This window comes from Crotalus tigris, unplaced genomic scaffold, assembly GCF_016545835.1.
Source record: "Crotalus tigris isolate CLP2741 ecotype Arizona unplaced genomic scaffold, ASM1654583v1 scf7180000020815.588926, whole genome shotgun sequence".
NCBI classification, from domain to species: Eukaryota; Metazoa; Chordata; class Lepidosauria; order Squamata; family Viperidae; genus Crotalus; species Crotalus tigris.
The window spans coordinates 49567-68027 of NW_024098197.1; the positions used below are offsets into that span (position 1 = coordinate 49567).

General features: G+C 43.9%; 1 protein-coding gene across 20 annotated transcripts in view; it reads left to right on the forward strand.

The window, feature by feature from the left end:
• The window catches only part of GRAMD1B (GRAM domain containing 1B), a 128190-nt gene that overhangs the window by 32057 nt on the left and 77672 nt on the right, over positions 1 to 18461 (forward strand). The window contains exon 1 of one of the 20 annotated variants that reach the window (XM_039368518.1): positions 14310 to 14330. The exons of the other annotated variants lie outside the window; for them this stretch is intronic. The gene's annotated coding sequence lies outside the window, so the exon portion shown is untranslated. Of the gene's footprint in view, positions 1 to 14309; positions 14331 to 18461 lie in introns of those variants that run through there. 20 annotated transcript variants of the gene reach the window in all.

The following is an 18461-nucleotide window of genomic DNA, read 5'->3' on the forward strand; positions in this document are numbered from 1 at the left end:
GGGCTCTGAGTGCCGCATCTGGCACCCGTGCCATAGGTTCGCCACCTCTGATGTAGGAGTTCTCCTCTTCAATCTCCTAACAAAAGACTGGAGATAAGAGGGGAAGAAGCAAAGAGAAAGAAAGCGCAATTTGAGTATGAAACCTAATGTAGATTCTGATTTATTATAAGCTCAAACTGCAGCGTTGGTACAAAAGAGGTTAAAGGGAGGGGGAAAAAAAATAAAGAGTGAAAATAGAGCATATGACTTTATTTCCAGCCAGTTCAGCAAAATATGCTTTGCCTCCCAGTCTTGAAGTTTTTCTTTTCATTAGTGGAAAAGACAAATTCTTCTATTCCATCCCGATATATCTTAAATTTGGACTGACATTTTCCTACTGCCACAGAAATCCTCTTCTCTTCTGCTTTTAGCACTCACAAATTGTTTTATTTGTTTAACTTCCTTACTGCATATTAACCAAAAGCTGTTATTTCCTGGGGGTGGGGGTGCCGGTGGAAATATGGAAGCCAGATGGTTGGGATCACCACTCAGACATTAACTTCCGGATCCAACCATGAGGATGAGCCAGGAGGCATTAAATTCTTACTTGAATTCTTTCTCTAGTATCCTCAGGCACAGGAGTAGATGACAAGGATTGAGCTAGACTTGCTAGATCAGTGGTTCTCAACCTTTTTAATGCCTCAACCCCCGACCGGTCGTAAGTCAAGGACTACTCAACCGGTCGTAAGTCGAGGACTACTCAACTGGTGCAGCACCGTTTGCAGAATGGGACTTTTGGCGGGCTCAGCAGGGCAGAGACAGCCTGGACAATTCCTATTGGCTTTTGAAAGCCAATAGAATTAGACTCTATTCAAGAGAGTCTATTCTATTGGCTTTCAAAAGCCAATAGAATAAAAGGGAGTAGCACAGCTAAGGAAAAGGGGGAAAAAAATGGCGGACTGCGTTGTTTGGCGACCCCCGTGAAATGGTCATTCAACCCCAAATGGGGTCCCGACCCACAGGTTGAGAACCACTGTGCTAGATCTATTCCTTGAAGCTCCAAGCATAGACCTTATAAGACCAGTTTCTAGCATCTGGTCATTGTTGACCAAGTCAATATCAATATGGCTTACTTGGTTTTCTGGAGTTGCCCAACACCAGAACCAGAGCTAAGGGTTAGCTCAGGGGTCTTCCTACTTGGCCCTTTTATGACTTGTGGACTTCAACTCCCAGAATTCCTCAGCTAGCATGTCTGGCTGAGGAATTCTGGGAGTTGAAGTCCACAAGTCACAAAAGGGCCAAGTTTGAAGACCCCTGGGTTAGCTGGTTTGTGTTTCAGTATGTCATATCCTCCAAAGCACCTGAAGGCAGAACAAGAAGCAATGGATGGAAATGAATCAAGGAGAGAAGCAACCTGGAAATAAGGAGAAATTTCCTGACAGTGAGAACAATGAACCAGTAGAATGGCTTGCCTCCAGAACTTGTGAATGCTCCATCACTGGAGGTTTTTAAGAAGAGATTGGACAACCATTTGTCTGCAATAGTATAGGGTCTCCTTCTTGAGCAGAGGGTTGGACTAGAAGACCTCCAAAGTCTCTTCCAACTCTTATTTTGTTAAGTGGGTTAACATCATCATCCCTCAGCATAACATCATCATCCCTCAGTTGGCTGTGGAGGACTTGACTTCCATGTGGAAGTCAAACAAAATCCTTAGTTTCTTCTCCGTTTTTTTCTTCCTAGCCTTTCCTTTATGGACTGCTTCTTGATCTCTGGCCTTCGAGGACCAATTGCGTGTCTTGCATTGCATTTTAATTCCTGATATTTGATGCCTTCCTAAATGTTCAGGCCTTTCTTTGCATTAAATACCATAACTTGCTATCCTGCAGTCTACTTATAGCCAGTGCTTCTACTGGCTGTACTAGATATACATCATCGGTGCTACTGAATTTTGATATTGTGTACCTCCCCATGTTGCTGGGCTTTTTTGATCATAATGCAAAATGGGGCTTTCTCTGCTCCCAAATTAACATTTGAATTGCCTTAAATCAAGCTGATGGCTGATATCCTGATTTAGTGAAGCTGCTGTGTGGAAAATCATTACTCAGTTCTCTATGGATAGACTCATGTAAACAGTTTGTAGAGTTGTTTCTTTTTGTTGTTGTTGAGATAAATTAAATGACCTAATTTTTAAAATTAACTTTTACTGAAGAATTTGAAGGTTGTTTCTTGGTACGCTTGAAAGCCATATTGGATCACTGGAATTGGCCTCACAACTGGATGAAGTGGGTGTGAAACTTCCACACTCATTTCCTTCTGAAAACCAGCTATGGATTTGATTCTTGATATTGGTCAAGAGTCTTTTATAACCAACTCCCTACTTTCTTTCTTCCCTCTTGGCTGCGACCCATTCCTGCTTTGTTGCCTTTGTCAGGATAACTGCACCAGTGGTAGTGAAAGCTGGAAAGAAATGTTCCTTGGTCTAAAGAGAACAACAAGTCCCCCTGAGGGCCAATTAATAACCCAAGGGAGAGCCCGGCTGCTGAGAATCACTATTCAGACGCTGAGTCTTTTCTTCCATATGTTTTCTTCCAATTATCCATGCCCCTGTAGAAATTGTTACCCTGGAGGAAATAATAGGCAACAAAGCAGATAAACCATTCTCTGCTCTGAAAAGACCAAGTTTAAATCTCTCCCCTCCCTCCCTCCCTCCCTCCCTCCCTCCCTCCCTCCCTCCCTCCCTCCTTCCTTCCTTCCTTCCTTCCTTCCTTCCTTCCTTCCTTCCTTCCTTCCTCCCTGAAATAAAACTTCAAAGGAACTTTTAGCCAAACCAGCCCCTTGTTTTCCTGTGAGGCCCAGGAGAAGAAACCTGGTGCTTGATCAAGACCAAGAAGTCCTTAGTTCCAGTCTGCTCTTAGCCATGGATGATCATGAGATGACTCCGCAGCCCGAGTCTACAGGATTGGATTGATTTTCATGTGTGTATGAGATTGAATATAGTTATCTAGTTATCTAAATTCTTGCATCGTATATACATAAAGTTGCGCCTTTTATTGAAGATGGAGTGGTTTAGGAGCGCTCAAGAATAAGATTTAGGGCTGCCAAAAACCTTCAGCTGTCAATGGCTTCATTTTCTTGTGTCCTTTTCCTGGAGAGTCACCCATCTGTTTTAGAAAGGAAAGGCCACTTGAAAAGTTCTAAGGATTTTATAGCAGCTGGAGGAAGGAATGGAACAGATTTTGAGACAAGAGGAATCCATCCTTTGGATGCACATTGTGTCATATCTTTGATCGGGACCCTGGCTCTGGAAAAGTGAGGGTCACAAAGTTCTAGGCGTGTTGTCAAAAAAGGCCAAATCCGTTTCTGGTCTTCCACCTTCTTTAGTCAGAAGAAGGCTCCAAAGACTCAAAATCCCATGGATGGAAACTAACCAAGGAGAGAACCAACCTAGAATTAAGAAGAAATCTCCTGACAGTGAGAACAATTAACCAGTGGAACAACCTGCCTCCGGAAGTTGTGAATGCTCCAACACTGGAGGTTTTCAAGAAGAAACTGGACAGCCATTTGTCCTGAATGGTATGGAGTCTTCTGCTTGAGCAGGGGGTTGGACTAGAACAGGGGTCCTCAACCTTGGCAACTTTAAGACTTGTGGACTTCAACTCCCAGAGTTGAAGTCCACAAGTCTTAAAGTTGCCAAGGTTGAGAACCCCTGGACTAGAAGATCTCCAAGGTCCTTTCCGACTTGGTCATTCTGTTAAAATCCTATCCTGGCCACAAGATCTTCTCTCAGAACCTTTTGTTCCTGGAGGCTAAATCGTTGTGTTTGTACATGTGTTGGCAGGTCCCGAATAGAGCCCCAATGTTCTCTTGTGCCACCTGCTTCGGTTGATCAGGTGCTCTTCCCACCCGTTTATTTGCTGATGATGGCAGGAGGGAGCAAACTTCGAGCTCCTTGGGGGAATCTTTGTTTTCAGGTGCTGCGTTGGGATTTAAAGAGCAAAGGCTCAACCTTCCTTGTAGCACGCTGCACCTGACATCATGCCCAGGTGGAGCTGTGCAGGCAGGGCTAGTTTCCTCCTTGAGAACTGGGACAGAGAAGATCTATCCACCTCAAGACCCACACACACAGACAGAGGACTGAGCCTTAGCGAAGACCACACCGGGGTTCCCAAAAAGAAGCAATCGGAAGCAATCAAAATATCCAGCCAAGATTTTTTTTTTTGTTAGCCTTCAGGAGTGGGAGAAAGACTTGGGAAAGTCTCATAATAAGGAGGCTGTTTGAGGAATCTGCTGAAGATTATGCCACCCAGAAGCTCTTTCTTCTGCAGACCTGGAACTTAATGCAATCAATGGACTAATCTTCACAGAGAAGAGAAGGCACGTACACCAAGCATCCGATTCACACGCTGTCTTTTGGGACCTGTTTCCATGGCCTGGACTCTGAAGCAGCTTTTCCTTCAAGGCTAGACTGCTGAGAACTGTGGGGAAGCTTTCTATGGGTCGTGGGCCCCTGCGTGACCTTCTGGTGGTCTGCCAAGCATAGTCATGGTCCAGAACCTTCATCCCAAGAAGGTCTCCTCCAACTTAGGTACAAAGCAGACTTGCCATCTCCGATTAGCTTCCTTGAGAAAAAAGCTCTCCTTTCTCAGGCTTATGTAAGTATATCTGGATGCTGGAGGGAAAAAAAATATCCTTTGACTGCAGGGCTGTCTCATGCTAAGTTGGGGATGCACAGAGTGGCTTGGTGGGATCCTGTCCAGTTGCTTTGGGGAAACAAATAGATCGACCAATGCAATTATACCTTCCCGTTTGCTGTTAATTCAGAGGTATTCTGCTTCTGAATGAAGGTTCCAGTAGCTGTCTTAATAATACCAGTTGATGGACACGCTCTCTAGTCCAAGGGTCTGCAACCTCGACTACTTTAAGACTTGTGGACTCTAGCTCCCAGAATTCCAGAGCTGAGGAATTCCGGGAGCTGAAGTCCACAAGTCTTAAAGTTGTCAAGGTTGCAGACCCCTGCTCTAGTCAATTTGCTTAATCCTTTTTGAAGCCAGATAAAATAAGAGCTGTCTTTATAAGCCCTGGTGGTGGATTCCATAAATGGGAAGTAGGTTCACCCTAATCCTAGGGTTGGAAGGGACCTTGAAGGTCTCCTAGTCCATCCCCCTGCCCGAGGCAGGAATCCATTTCTTAATGAGCATTTCTCTGAAAAGTTTTGGGGGTTTTTTGTGGGGAGGGATGGAATTCTCTAGGGTTCCTCACAGCCTAGTTTGGTTACGTGGGGTTCAGAATTGACTTTGCTCTGAGTATGTATGAAGGGAGAGCCCTGGTGAGCACGTATGCGGTCCTGTCGATGCCCCTCAGCATGGAGAAGGGAATTAAACCTTCTTTTATATGATGTGGGCGATTTTGTACAGGGATGTTTGCTAGCCTTCATAACTCTTGTTATGAATGAGCTTACAACGGTTTGCTGAGTGACTGTTCAAAACTACAACATCACTGAGAAAAAAAAGGGACTTAGGACCATTTTCCACGGTTACGACTTTTACAGCATCCCCATGATCAGCTGATCAAAATTCAGATGTTTGGCAAGTGGGTCATACTTACGACAGTCACAGCATCTGGGGGGGGGAAATCACACAGTCCCCTTTTGCAAAGTCCGTGGGGAAGCCAGATTCACTTAACAACCATGTTAGTAATTTAACAACTGCCGTGATTCACTTTAATGACCGTGGGGCCAAACTCACTTAACAACCATCTCGATCAGCAATAGAAATGTGGGGCTCAGTCGTGATCCTCAGTCGAGGACACCCTGTATAAGGCAGCCTATGTGATTGTTTCGACATGAGTGTCAAAACTGTCTTCCGAGGCAGAGGATGCTGGCAGAGATGTGAAGAGATTAAAGTGAAAACTCATCATTCGGTTGGGACTTGAACTTGGGATTCTTTTTATATATACCCTCAGAAGGGTATGGCTGGCTAATGAGAGCTAATTAGCTTAAAATAGCTATCCCAGTCCCCCTTTAACCCTTTGTTAGCAATCCAAAATATTTATCTATATATATACACATATACATATACATATTGGATTGCTAACAAAGGGTTAAAGGGCACTGGGTTAGCTATTTCGAGCTAATTAGCTCTCATCAGCCAGCCATACCCTTCTGAGATTCGAACCTGGGAACGTGGGCTGCTTGCACGTTAGGCAGCTGTATTGACCCCTAGGCCACAGGCTCTTTCTCGCTTTATCAGCTGTATCAGGGAGGGAGGAGACAGGGGAGGAGATATGTCTTGAGTATTTTTTTCTTTTTTGATGCACCCTGTTGGCCATTGAGCACATAATAGGTCCATCAGTCCGCCAACCACGTGTGGTTGGAAGTATTGATCTCAGTTTGGTTGTATTGGCTGGCATCCGCCTAGCTCTCGCCACTCTGCCTCCTGCTGCTTTCTTCCCCGGCCAGACATGCCTGTCATGTAGCGTCAGACCATCTGGTGTTGCCACATGGTCACTCCCCCCCACTTGCCATCACAACATCACATGCTGTCAACACATCAAGCTCAATGGCCAAATTACTGACACTTAAAGGGCTATAAAACAAAGCCTTCCCAAGGTTAGCTTACACTTTGACAATGTTAGCAGTGGCTAATGAAAGCTTAGTGCTTAATAAAACTTACATATCTATATCTATCTATCTATCTATCTATCTATCTATCTATCTATCTATCTATCTATCTATCCTGCTCAAAAAAACAAAGGGAACACAAACGTATAGGATCCTATATGTTTGTGTTCCCTTTATTTTTTTGAGCAGTATATAGATAGATAGATAGATAGATAGATAGATAGATAGATAGATAGAGATATAGATATAGATGTATAGATGTATAGATGTATAGATGTATATAGATATATAGAGATAGATAGAGATAAATAGATAGATAGATAGATAGATAGATAGATAGATATAAGTTTTTTTAACATAACCGCCTTAATATTTGGTAAACAGTGTGTTGTCTGGGTTTATATTTACAAAACAATCACTAACAATTAGTTTCTATAATCTACAATCCACATAGTAGCTTTGCTTGATTTTCTCTTCTTCCACTAATATTCTTTTTGCCAACCTTGAATTAATACAATTCTTATTATTTTGATAAGTAACAATTGAGTATAAAGATCTCCCCAACATTTCTACGAATAATAATCGCATCCATATAAGAAGAACGAGTTTCCCCACATGGGCACTGCTGAAAGGCGAAGGTTTGTTTCTGTTCTGTTAAAACAAGCACCGTTTGAGGAAGAAAGAGATTAAAGATGAAAGAAGCGATACCGAAAAGGTGAACGGCGTTGATGAGATTCCCTGGGCTAATTATACCTTCAGGGTAAGCGTGAATCAACTTTCAGTGCCAAGATGACTCGTAAACCACAGTGTGACGCCAAATGGTTGCTTCAATTTAGTGAGGAAATGCACCAAACAGTAAAGGAAACACAATCAGAACAGCAGAATAGCAGAGTTGGAAGGGACCTTGGAGGTCATCTAGTCCAACCCCCTGCTCATCAGGCAGGAAACCCTATACCATTTCGGACAAATGGGCGTCCAATCTCTTCTTAAAAATTTCCAGTCTTGGAGCATTCACAACTTCTGGAGGCCAGTTGTTGGCCCCCATTTTTGCAGGGGGGGGGCAACGTGCTATGAGAGACAAGCCTAGGTTAAAAGAAGGTAGTTCCACAATCCACTGGATTTGAAAAATGGATTGCGGGACGAGCTTGTCCTGGGCAATTTTTCTAAGTGAATTTCTCCGCCTTTTTCTCCTCCAATTTCTTTCCCCAGTTGTTTTAAGTGACTCATTGCAGCTGTTAAGTTAGTAACACAATTGTTCAATGAATCCAGCTTCCCCATCCTCTTTGCTTGTCAGAAGATCACAAAAGGAGATCTTCACGGGATCCCGGGATGCTGCAACTGTCATAAATACGAGTCAGTGGCCAAGCGGCTGAATTTTGATCACGTGACCACGGGGCTGCCACTACATCCGTAAGCGTAAAAATTAGCCATAAGTGATTTTTTTCAGTGATGTTGTAATTCAACGGTCACTTAGTGAACTGCTGTAAGTCAAGGATTATTTATTGATGTCAGAGGTGGTGGCTACGCCTAGAGAATTGACGTGGGAAAACCGCATGGCCCAGCCATGGCCCTCTGTTGCTATGAGTTTCCCCCCCTGGTTGACTCAATTGTGGTTAAATATTTGCACGCTATCTCCCTCATGCAGCCTGCTTCAAGGCAGTGGTGGGATTCAGCCGGTTCACACCAGTTCAGCAGAACCGGTAGCTAATTTTTTTGTTGCCCAGGCCCAGAATGGACTTCCGGAAGTGGCATCCATGCAGAGAACCGATTGTTCACACATTTGAATCCCACCACTGCTTCAAGGCATCGGTGCACTTCACACCGTGGTTCCGGCAATAGCTGGTAATTTACAAATAGAGTGCCTGGAGACTTGCGGTGAAGAGATATGACACAGGAGCTGAGAGATCTAAAGTTTGAACTTAACCATAAACTTCATAAGTGACACTTCTGAGTTGGCCTCCAGTCAGGTTGTCGGAAATTGGGGTGGGGAATTCTCAGGGCTGTGACAACTGGTGCCCAGAGTTTCTGAGAAAATGAAAATATGAAATGAAGAAAATATGAAGTTATCATGAAGAATCTGCAGAACTGCCCTGATCTCTCCCAGGGGGGGTTTCCTGAAAAGGTTAAAATGCTTCAAGGTTCTTTTGTCCTTTTTTTAAAAAGAAAAATCCTGATGTCAAACTTGTAATCATTAATTCTTTTGCTGGAAGATTGACCTGCTCAGTGGAACCCAGAGGGGCAAGACTGGCTGACGAGGGCATACATTACATCAAAGGAAGAACGTGAAGATAGCCATCAAAGAATTAGGGGGCTGGACTAGAAGACCTCCAGGGTCCCTTCCAGCTCTATTCTATTCTTAACACGTGAAAGCACATCTAATGTGCATACATGTTGGGGCCTGTGGTTGTGGGGTCGGTGTGCAAGCAAAATTGTAGTCCTTGGGTTACGGCCACAATTGAGCCCAAAATGTATGTTGCTAAGGTGAAACATTTGTTAAGTGAGCTTCGCTCCATTTTACAACCTTTCCTACCACAGTTGTTAAGTGAATCACTCAGGTTGTTAAGTGAGTGACACAGTTGTTGAGGGATTCTGGCTTCCCCATTGAGTTTTGCTTGCCTGAAGGTCGCAAAAGGGGATCCCGTGACCCCGGGAGGCTGCAACCGTCGTAAGTAGGAACCAGTTGCCAAGCGTCCGAATCTTGATCACGCGACCGTGGGGATGCTGCAACGGTTGTAAGTGTGAAAAACGGCCATAAGTCACTTTTTTTCAGTGTCGCGGAAACTTTGAGCGGTCACTAAATGAACTGGTGTAAGTTGAGGAGTGCCTGTGTAGACATCAGGCTTTGGTTTCTTTCCCATGGGTAACATCATGGTTTTGTTGGGTTTTTGTTGTTGTTGTCACCTGGGAGAATCAGTTTCAAGAGGGTTGGTTGTCTGTATACAAGATCGTGTCTCCCAAATAGGAGTTGTAGCCTATTCACGATGTATTTAAATATGTTGAACTGAAGTGGGCAGTTGGTATTGTTCTGCTGATGGGTTTTGGGGATCTGTCTTTTCATATGTCCTCTCTGGGACTAGATCAGGCTCTATTGATTAGTCTATTGATCTCGCTGGGATCTCGCTAGTTGGGCCTCTGGAATGCCTGCTTTAATTCCATCCGCTCAGCATCTCAGTCCAGAGGGTTAGAACCAACATAGTTGCAGTGCAGAGCTCAGCTATAGAAGATCATAGAGTTTGGGGTGTGAACTGGGTGAAAGCTGGAACCATCTAGGTGTGCAGCTAGTCCTCAAGTTACAACAGTTCATTTAGTGACCGTTCAAAGTTACGACGGCACTGAAAAATGAAACTCATGACCGTTTTTCACAGTTATGACCTTTGCAGCCTCCCCAGGATCACGTGATCAAAATTCAGACGTTTGGCAAGTGGTTCATACTTATGACGGTCGCAGCATCCCGGGGGGGGGTCACGTGATCCCCTTTTGCAACCTTCTGACAAGCCAAGCCAATGGGGAAGCGGGATTCACTTAACAACCGGGTTACTAACTTATCACCTGCAGTGACACACTTAACAACGGAGGCAAGAAAGGACATCAGATGGGATAAGCTCACTTAACAAATGTCTCACTTAGCAACAGAAATGTTGGTCATAAGTTGAGGACTTACACGTACAACCTCTGATTTTCCTAACATGGTTTTTAAGCATCCACGGTGTGGTTTTTTACCATGGCATTAAGCAAGTAGATTTCTTTGGTCAAAAGACCGAGGCAGAAGTTGACAGTACGATTCAACAAAAACGGTTGGAAAAAGTGCTATCCGACTCCTTCCTATTTAAGACTCTGGTATGTGATTGAATTCCATGCCTGATCTTATTTGGCGTCCATGCCCTTTGAACCAATGTCTTGGGGAGGTGAAGGATTTTTTGAAGTAGCAAGGTCACATACTTGCCCTGAAAGAGAGCAGTTGGAGAAACGGAGTAGATTGAATTAACCCTGCTGTATCTTGCATGCAAGCAAAATTTTCATTCTTTGGTCAGCAGGGATTGAGTTCAGGTCTTGTGAGAGGCCATGGATTGTTTTATCCATATTTTGCTGAGAAGAGCATAGTGATTTGGTTCAGACGTAGAGCGAAACGCTCTCATCTATATAATAACAATAATAATCTATCTATCTATCTATCTATCTATCTATCTATCTATCTATCTATCTATCTATCTATCTATCTACCTAGCTACCTAGCTACCTAGCTAATCTATCTATCAATAATACATTTCTTTATCTCTTCTTCTCTCATCTATCTATCTATCTATCTATCTATCTATCTATCTATCTACCTAGCTAATCTATCAATAATACATTTCTTTATCTCTCCTTCTCTCATCTATCTATCTATCTATCTATCTATCTATCTATCTATCTATCTATCTATCTATCTATCATCATCATCATCATCAAGTTGGAAGGGACCTTGGAGGTCATCTAGTCCAACCCCCTGCTCAGGTAGGAAACCCTATACCATTTCAGACAAATGGCTGTCCAGTCTCTTCTTAAAAACTTCCAGTGTTGGACCATTCACTGCTTCTGGAGGCAGTTTTTTTCACTGATTAATTGTTCTAACTGTCAGGAAGTTTCTCCTTTGTTCTAGGTTGCTTCTCTCCTTGATTAGTTTCCATCTGTTGCTTCTTGTCCTGCCTTCAGGCGCTTTGGAGAATAGCTTGACTCCCTCTTCTTTGGGGCAGCCCCTGAGATATTGGAAGACTGCTATCATGTCCTCCCTCGTCCTTCTCTTCATTCGACTAGACATCGCCAATTCCAGCAACCGTTCCTAATATGCTTCAGCCTCCAGTCCCCTGATTATCTTTGTTGCTCTCCTCTTCACTCTTTCTAGAGTCTCAACATCTTCTAGAATCTCTATAACCCAGGAAATGTATTGTAGGACAAATTGTCAGCTGCTAGCTTCCCTGGACAAAAAGCCTATGGTCTCTTCTAAAGCTCTTGCTAATTCTAGAAGAAAGATCAGCTAAGAAAATGGCATACTGTTTTTGCCTGAAGATTTAATTAATCTATAGAAGTGCAATATATTACATACGCAGATGGTATCTACAGAAAGAGAGAGAGAAAAATGTTATGATGCTCTTTTGCTTCCAGAATCTCTCAATCTCAGCACAATTTCAAGGTAATTTCTCAGTGATAATACATTGGTAGCTTGTTTTCCTTCCTCCTCTGCGGTTTTTTCAGAGCACTTGCCATATGTTTTTAATTATCTTGGGCTGCCGACTTCAGATTGCCATGGTTCAGATGTGGAGGTCAGAAAAGGCTGGAGGAGAGCGAAGATGTTTCTTACAAATAAAAGTAAAAATGATTTCGGTGCATTTGGAGACTGGAAGGGAGAACTAAAAATATGATAGAATTATAGGGTGGCTTCACAGGACTAGTTAACCACATAGGAAATTTACCTTTGCTGAGCCAGCAAAAAGAAGGAAGCGTTCACTGTATTGGGAGAAGGAAGGAAGAACAATAACTTCCCAGGATTTATGTGTCAATATAATCTCCCCCAAAACATTGTGGGGCTTTGATTGCATAGTTGCAGCCTCTATTTTGACTTATTTCCCCCCCCCCCTTGTGCCAGATTTAGACTTGGTGAGGCTCTAAGCTAGTGGTTCTCAACCTGTGGGTCGGGACCCCATTTGGGGTCGAACGACCATTTCACGGGGGTCGCCAAACAACGCAGTCCGCCATTTTTTCCCCCTTTTCCTTAGCTGTGCTACTCTCTTTTAGTCTATTGGCTTTTGAAAGCCCATAGAAGAGACTCTCTTGAACAGAGTCTAATTCTATGGGCTTTCAAAAGCCAATAGGAATTATCCAGGCTGTCTTTGCCCTGCTGAACCCGCCAAAAGTCCCATTCTGCAAACGGTGCTGCACCAGTTGAGTAGTCCTTGACTTATGACCGGTTGGGGGTCGCGGCATTAAAAAGGTTGAGAACCACTGCTCTACAGAAATTCAGAAGCATTAATTTAGTGCAGGGATGGGCAACTTTGGCCCTTTTATGACTCGTGGACTTATTGATTATTTATTGACTATGTATTATGTATTTACGTATTTATCATTTCTGTGTTCTATGTTTTATTTGGCTGGCTTAGTCTATCACACAGATTATAATACAGTGTACCGTGGAAACAATATTTAAATGTATTTAAAAAATAATTTTAAGAGAATAATATAGGTACAAAACGGTGGCGAACTGCCACTGAAATTAAGAGATATATATTTTCAGGGATGGGAATTGATTTGGCTCTCGGCGTCTTGACAGTTTCTTCTCAAGCTTTTCTATTTGACTGAGTGAGATTTTTCTCCTCTTTCAGGTTTCATTAACATTGCAACGGTCTCCCCACATGACTGTGTTTGTGCGTTTTACAGAAACTTTCACACTTGGGGGGGGGAGTAAGATGGAAATTGTGTATGTTTTATTTTTAAAATTCCAATATACTTTAAAAAAAAAAAACCAAAGAAATACAACGTGCATTGCTGTGCATCTCACAAAAGACCATTCTGGTAAAAAAACCTATTTGATTCAGTACGTCCTAGAATGGGGGGGGGGGGCAGATACTTGATTTCTGCATAGTAGCTTACTGAACATCATGTGACCCTGAAAAGACAGACCTCCCCTTTACCTCCCCCCCCTTCCCCATCACTCAAGGGCACGTTGTGGGAAGCCTGCTGGTAAATCACTCACGCTTGGCTTCATTCTGGTAAATGCTCTACATAGATGCTTTCCTGTGATCGGTTCAGAGGGCGGGGAACCAGCTAAATAGCCATGAGTGACGTTGTTGCTTTGTTAGAGATGTCACAGTTGCCTTTTCTAGGCAGCTGTGTTCGCCCTCTGACATTTTTCCAGCTTGGGGGACCGCTTTGCATTCCCCCCCTCTTCTAAGGAGACTTTCTGCCCAGCTTTCATTTCCTCCCAGCCGCCTCGAGATCAGATACTTTTACCTCCTTGTGACATCTTCTTGTCTGGAAGATGCTTTCTGCACACGGCCATTAAACCTCATTCTCTGGAGATCTTGCCAACTCTGCACTGATAGCTTGATGGGATGGAAGAGCATCGGTCTTCTGAGTGAGTCAGCAGGCAGGAGATGGGGAGGAAGTGCTCCCAGTCACCTGGTTTCCTCTGCTCATCTGGACTTGCTTGCTGAAGAACACCGCACACCAAGATGGAACAGTGGACCAAGCCTTTTTGAAAACGTCCCTTCCCTTTTCCAAAGCTGCTGCCTCGTTCTTTTTCCAGGCTTCTCCGTAAATTAGCTTTGCTGACAGTCAAGATCCCCCCCCCCCCCCCGCTCCTTGGAGAGAGGCAAGTGTGTGTAAAAAGAAGGTGGTGGGTGCTGAAGACTAAACCACGATAAGCAAGACGTTGTGATGGGATTGGAGAAACATCTCCAAATTAACTATTCCTCATTTGGCTACTCTCGGTCCTGGAGTTGATTCCGAACTTTTAACTTTTTGGATCCTCCTCCCCAGCTCCTTCTTTTGAACTTCTCTGCAACTTGGCCTTGGGTGTCTTTTGAAGTCTCTCTCTCTCTCTCTCTCTCTTTTTTTGCAATTTTAACCTGCACCTGTCAACCTTGCTAGCAACTCTCCTGAAAAAAATTTAACATTGATCCCTCAGTGAAAGAGGCAAAGAGTGAGCAGAAGAGGAAAAAAAACAACAACGGACAAAGCCAGCCCTGGGGGCTGAAATGTGAGTGCCTTGTTTTTTGTTTTTTTTTAAAAGTATTTCTCAAAGTTCCCAAGAGAAGAAAGAAAAAAAGAAAGAAAGAAAGAAAGAAAGAAAGAAAGAAAGAAAGAAAGAAAGAAAGAAAGAAAGAAAGAAAGAAAGAAAGCAGTTTAGACTGGGCTGGGAAGCCTGCCTGGGGGTGTGATCCAGGGTGTTTCTTGGATTTAAGAGGCTACTTTTTCATTTTTTCTTTTTTTGGGGGGGGGTCTGTTTGTTGGGCTCCTGGGTGGGAGGGTTCCAGTTGCTCTGTGTTTTTGAAGGTCAAGACAGAGTTTTGCACTTTTTGCCCCTGAGATCTTGGCACCCCCTGCCTGTCTTCTGCTCATGGTTCTCCTCTTCCATCTCCTTGCTTTCTGATCATCCGGCAGCCCATTGAGGTGGTAAGATGGCACCATGTGCAACTTCGCTACATCATGCACTCTAACAAGGTCAGCCTTTTCCATCCCCGGCAGTTGCCTTCTTTCTTTGCATCGGCCTCTGGATTTTCCCCTCCTCTCCCTGCCTGCTCTCCATTTATAAACCCCCCAAGGAGCATTGTGCCCAACCTGCATTTTTTTTTTTAATTTCATTGCTCAGATTTATTGGCTGCCCTGTCCCTTTCTTGCTCTTTCGTTGTTTATTTTGAATGATTTCTCTCGCCTGCATTATTTGTCTCTCAAAATAATTGCGGACGATTCGGCTAGAAACGGACCTTCTCTCTGGGGAGTGCCTGGTGCTCTCTGAGTTGGGTTGTTTTCCTGGTTGCCAGCACTGATGATGTTACCTAGTTGGGTCATGAAATGTCTGCAAGGAAACAACCCAGCTCAGAGAGCACCAGGCACTCCACAATTCAACCCTGAATTACGAATATTCTCTTCTACTGAAATTCTCTCCTTTAAATGATGTATTGTTTTGCCTTTTTTTGGATAGGGTAGCCAGCTCAGTGGGCTCCAACTAAAGGGCCTCACAAATAATGGAATCCAGTTAGACTTTATTATTGGATAGAGGGCATTTGTGTCTCAGATGACTCTCTCTCTCTCTCTCTCTCTCTCTCCTTCTCTCTCTCCCTCTCTCCCTCTTTCTTTCTTTCTTTCTTTCTTTCTTTCTTTCTTTCTTTCTTTCTTTCTTTCTTTCTCTCTCTCCTTCCCTCTCTCCCTCTCTTTCTTTCTCTCTCTCTCTCTCTTTCCTTTTTTTGCCTTTTGCTAAGAATATATTATTCTGCAACTATGACGATTATAACTTCTGATAGATTCAAGGAACAAGCTTTGTCCATTCTTCCCTCTGAAGATTTCTCTTGCTGATTTCTCCTGACGATAGGTCAGTGATGGCAAACCTTTTAGAGATCAAGTGCCCAAACTGCAACCCAAAATCCACTTATGCATGGTCTGGTGCTGGGTAGGTGTGGCCCATTGGGTGGTGTGGCCCACTGGGTGGGTGTGGCTGCAGTGGTAACAGCAGACCGGGTGGGACTAAAAAGTTCAATCAATCAATTCCAACTTTGCAAGATCTTTTTTTTCCCTGCGAGAAGTTGAAATTGACTGATTGAACCTTATTTTTTGGTACAAAAAAGGCCTAAAGCGAAAAGATTTTATAAAACCCAGCTGAAGGCCTAGGACTGGGGTGATGGCATGTGTGCCCACAGAGATGGCTCTGAGTGCCGCCTCTGGCACCCGTGCCATAGGTTCGCCACCACTGTGATAGGTGCTCAAATAAGCCATCTCCATGGTTTAGAGAAGGTAGAACATAGCATCACAAGGCTGGCAGGGACCTCAAAGGTCTTCTAGTCCAGCACCCTGCTCAAGGCAGGAGACCATATACAGATAGTCCTCAACTTACACCAGTTCATTTAGTGACCGTTCAAAGTTACAATGAAATTTTGGGTTCAGCTGAAGTCATAAGGTGAGGACCACCTAAAACAATATCAATTCCTGGACTGGGAAGAGCTGAAGGGATGATTTTGTTCTTGATCCGTTTAGTTCTTTCTTTCTTTCTCACTTTCTTTCTGTGTCTTTTCCTTCCTTCTCTCCCTCCCTCTTTTCTCTCTCTTTCTCTTTCTTTCTTTCCCTCTGTCTTTTCCTTCCTTCCTTCCTTTTCTTTAATAATAATAATAATAATAATTATAATAATAGTAAAGTTGGAAGGGACCTTGGAGGTCATCTAGTCCAACCCCCTGCTCAGACAGGAAACCCTATAACATTTCAGACAAATGGCTGTCCAGTCTCTTCTCAAAAACCTCCAGTGTCGGAGCATTCACCGCTTCTGGAGGCAGGTTGTTCCACTGGTTAATTGTTCTCACTGTCAGGAAGTTTCTCCTTAGTTCTAAGTTGCTTCTCTCCTTGATGAGTTTCTTTCTTTCTTTCTTTCTTTCTTTCTTTCTTTCTTTCTTTCTTTCTTTCTTTCTTTCTTTCTTTCTTTCTTTCCCTGTCTTTCCCTCCCTCTCTCCCTCCCTCTTCTCTCTCTTTCTTTTCTTTTTCTTCCCTTTTTCCTTTTCTTCCCTCCGTTCCTCAGGGTGAGTACATCTGTAGTTGACAGTAGTAACCCAGTGGGAACAGAGATAGAAAATAGAAAAAAGTCAGTGTCTACCAAATGTAGGGTTGATTAAGAGGGCTGGGGAAGAAGAGGTGCCATCTGGCTGAGGGCTCTGTTTAGAGCACCGGAGGCAAGAAGATTCTGCTTCAGGGCTCCAGGCCAAGAACTGGAGGTGATGTGCCCTATCAGGGCTTTCACGCTGTGCTGCTCTGCCTCTGCCAGTGGCCTCCGAGCAGGTCACGCCCAAGGAACCATCGAATAGCGAGAGAATGGATCAATATTTCTCAAGATATCCCAAATCAAGGAAAGGCCAATTTTCAGTTCAAAATCTCAGGGTTGCCTGCTTGCTTTTCAAATAATAGAAGCTTCAAGGCTGAAGTTGGCTGACTTCAGAGAAGATGCAATGACTTTATTCTCTTGATGGTTTTCTTTTGGATATTCATTTTCAGTTCCTGCACTTAGCAATCATCCTTCTTCTACCAATATGGCTTCCTCCTCTTTCTCGTCTTATATCGCCTCTCTTCTTTTGCTGGCAACTATTTTTGAAGGGATTTGGTTTGGATTTGAAGGGAAAGGTCCGACAAGGCAGTGCACCTCTGTTTTTCTTCTGGGCCTTTCATGATTCCTTAATATTGTCCAGGCTTTTATTTAACCAGGTTAAATAAAATAAGTGGATAAGTGGCCAAAAGTTTTTAAAACGGTGGCGTACGATCTAGGCCAGTGGTTCTCAACCTTTCTAATGCCGTGACCCCATAATACAGTTCCCCATGTTGTGGTGACCCCCAAATGGGTGTGGCCACCAATAAGAGGGAGTAGGACAGCTAGGGAAAAGGGAAAAAAGTGGCAGACAGCATGGTTTGGTGACCCCCGTGAAATGGTCATTCGACCCCAAATGGAGTCCCGACCCACAGGTTGAGAACCACTGATCTAGGCCAACCTTCTCTGTTGGGTGTCACCTCCCATCAAGGGCCAAACAGGTGGAGAGGATGAGAACTGTGGACCAGCACAACCAGTGACCATCAAATGGAGGAAGGCCAGTCTAGGCCCTAGAACTCTATGCAATGGACCAATTGCAAGAGGTTGCAGGCTCTTATCGAGGCTGTAAGATTCTGCGCGTTCATCCAGTCGCTCAAGGGATGCGTCCTTTGGGAGGATCAGAATATCTGTGGTGGGAAGGAGCCTTTGCTTCACGATGACTCTGTGAGCCAAGGCTCAAGGGCAGTTTCCTACTCCTCAGGGAATGGAGCCAGTTAGGGCTGTCCATGACGTTTCCATGATTCAAGCTTTCCCAAACACATTTGAGCCTGGTCCGCTTTGGCAAAGCATTTGGCAAACACTTCAGAACGTTAGGCGGGAACTCCTAAATTCCTGAGGTTAGAAGATAGCTTCTGATTTCAAGATACGTGAGTTCCCACAGTTGGGCTCGGCTTTCTGTTGCTAAGCGAGAACATTGGTGAAGTGAGTTTTGCTCCCTTTTATCAACTTTCTCACCAGAGCAGTTAAGGCAGGGGTCCTCAAGCTTGGCCACTTTAAGACTCGTGGACTTCAACTCCCAGAATTCCTCAGCCAGCAAAGCTGGCTGGGGAA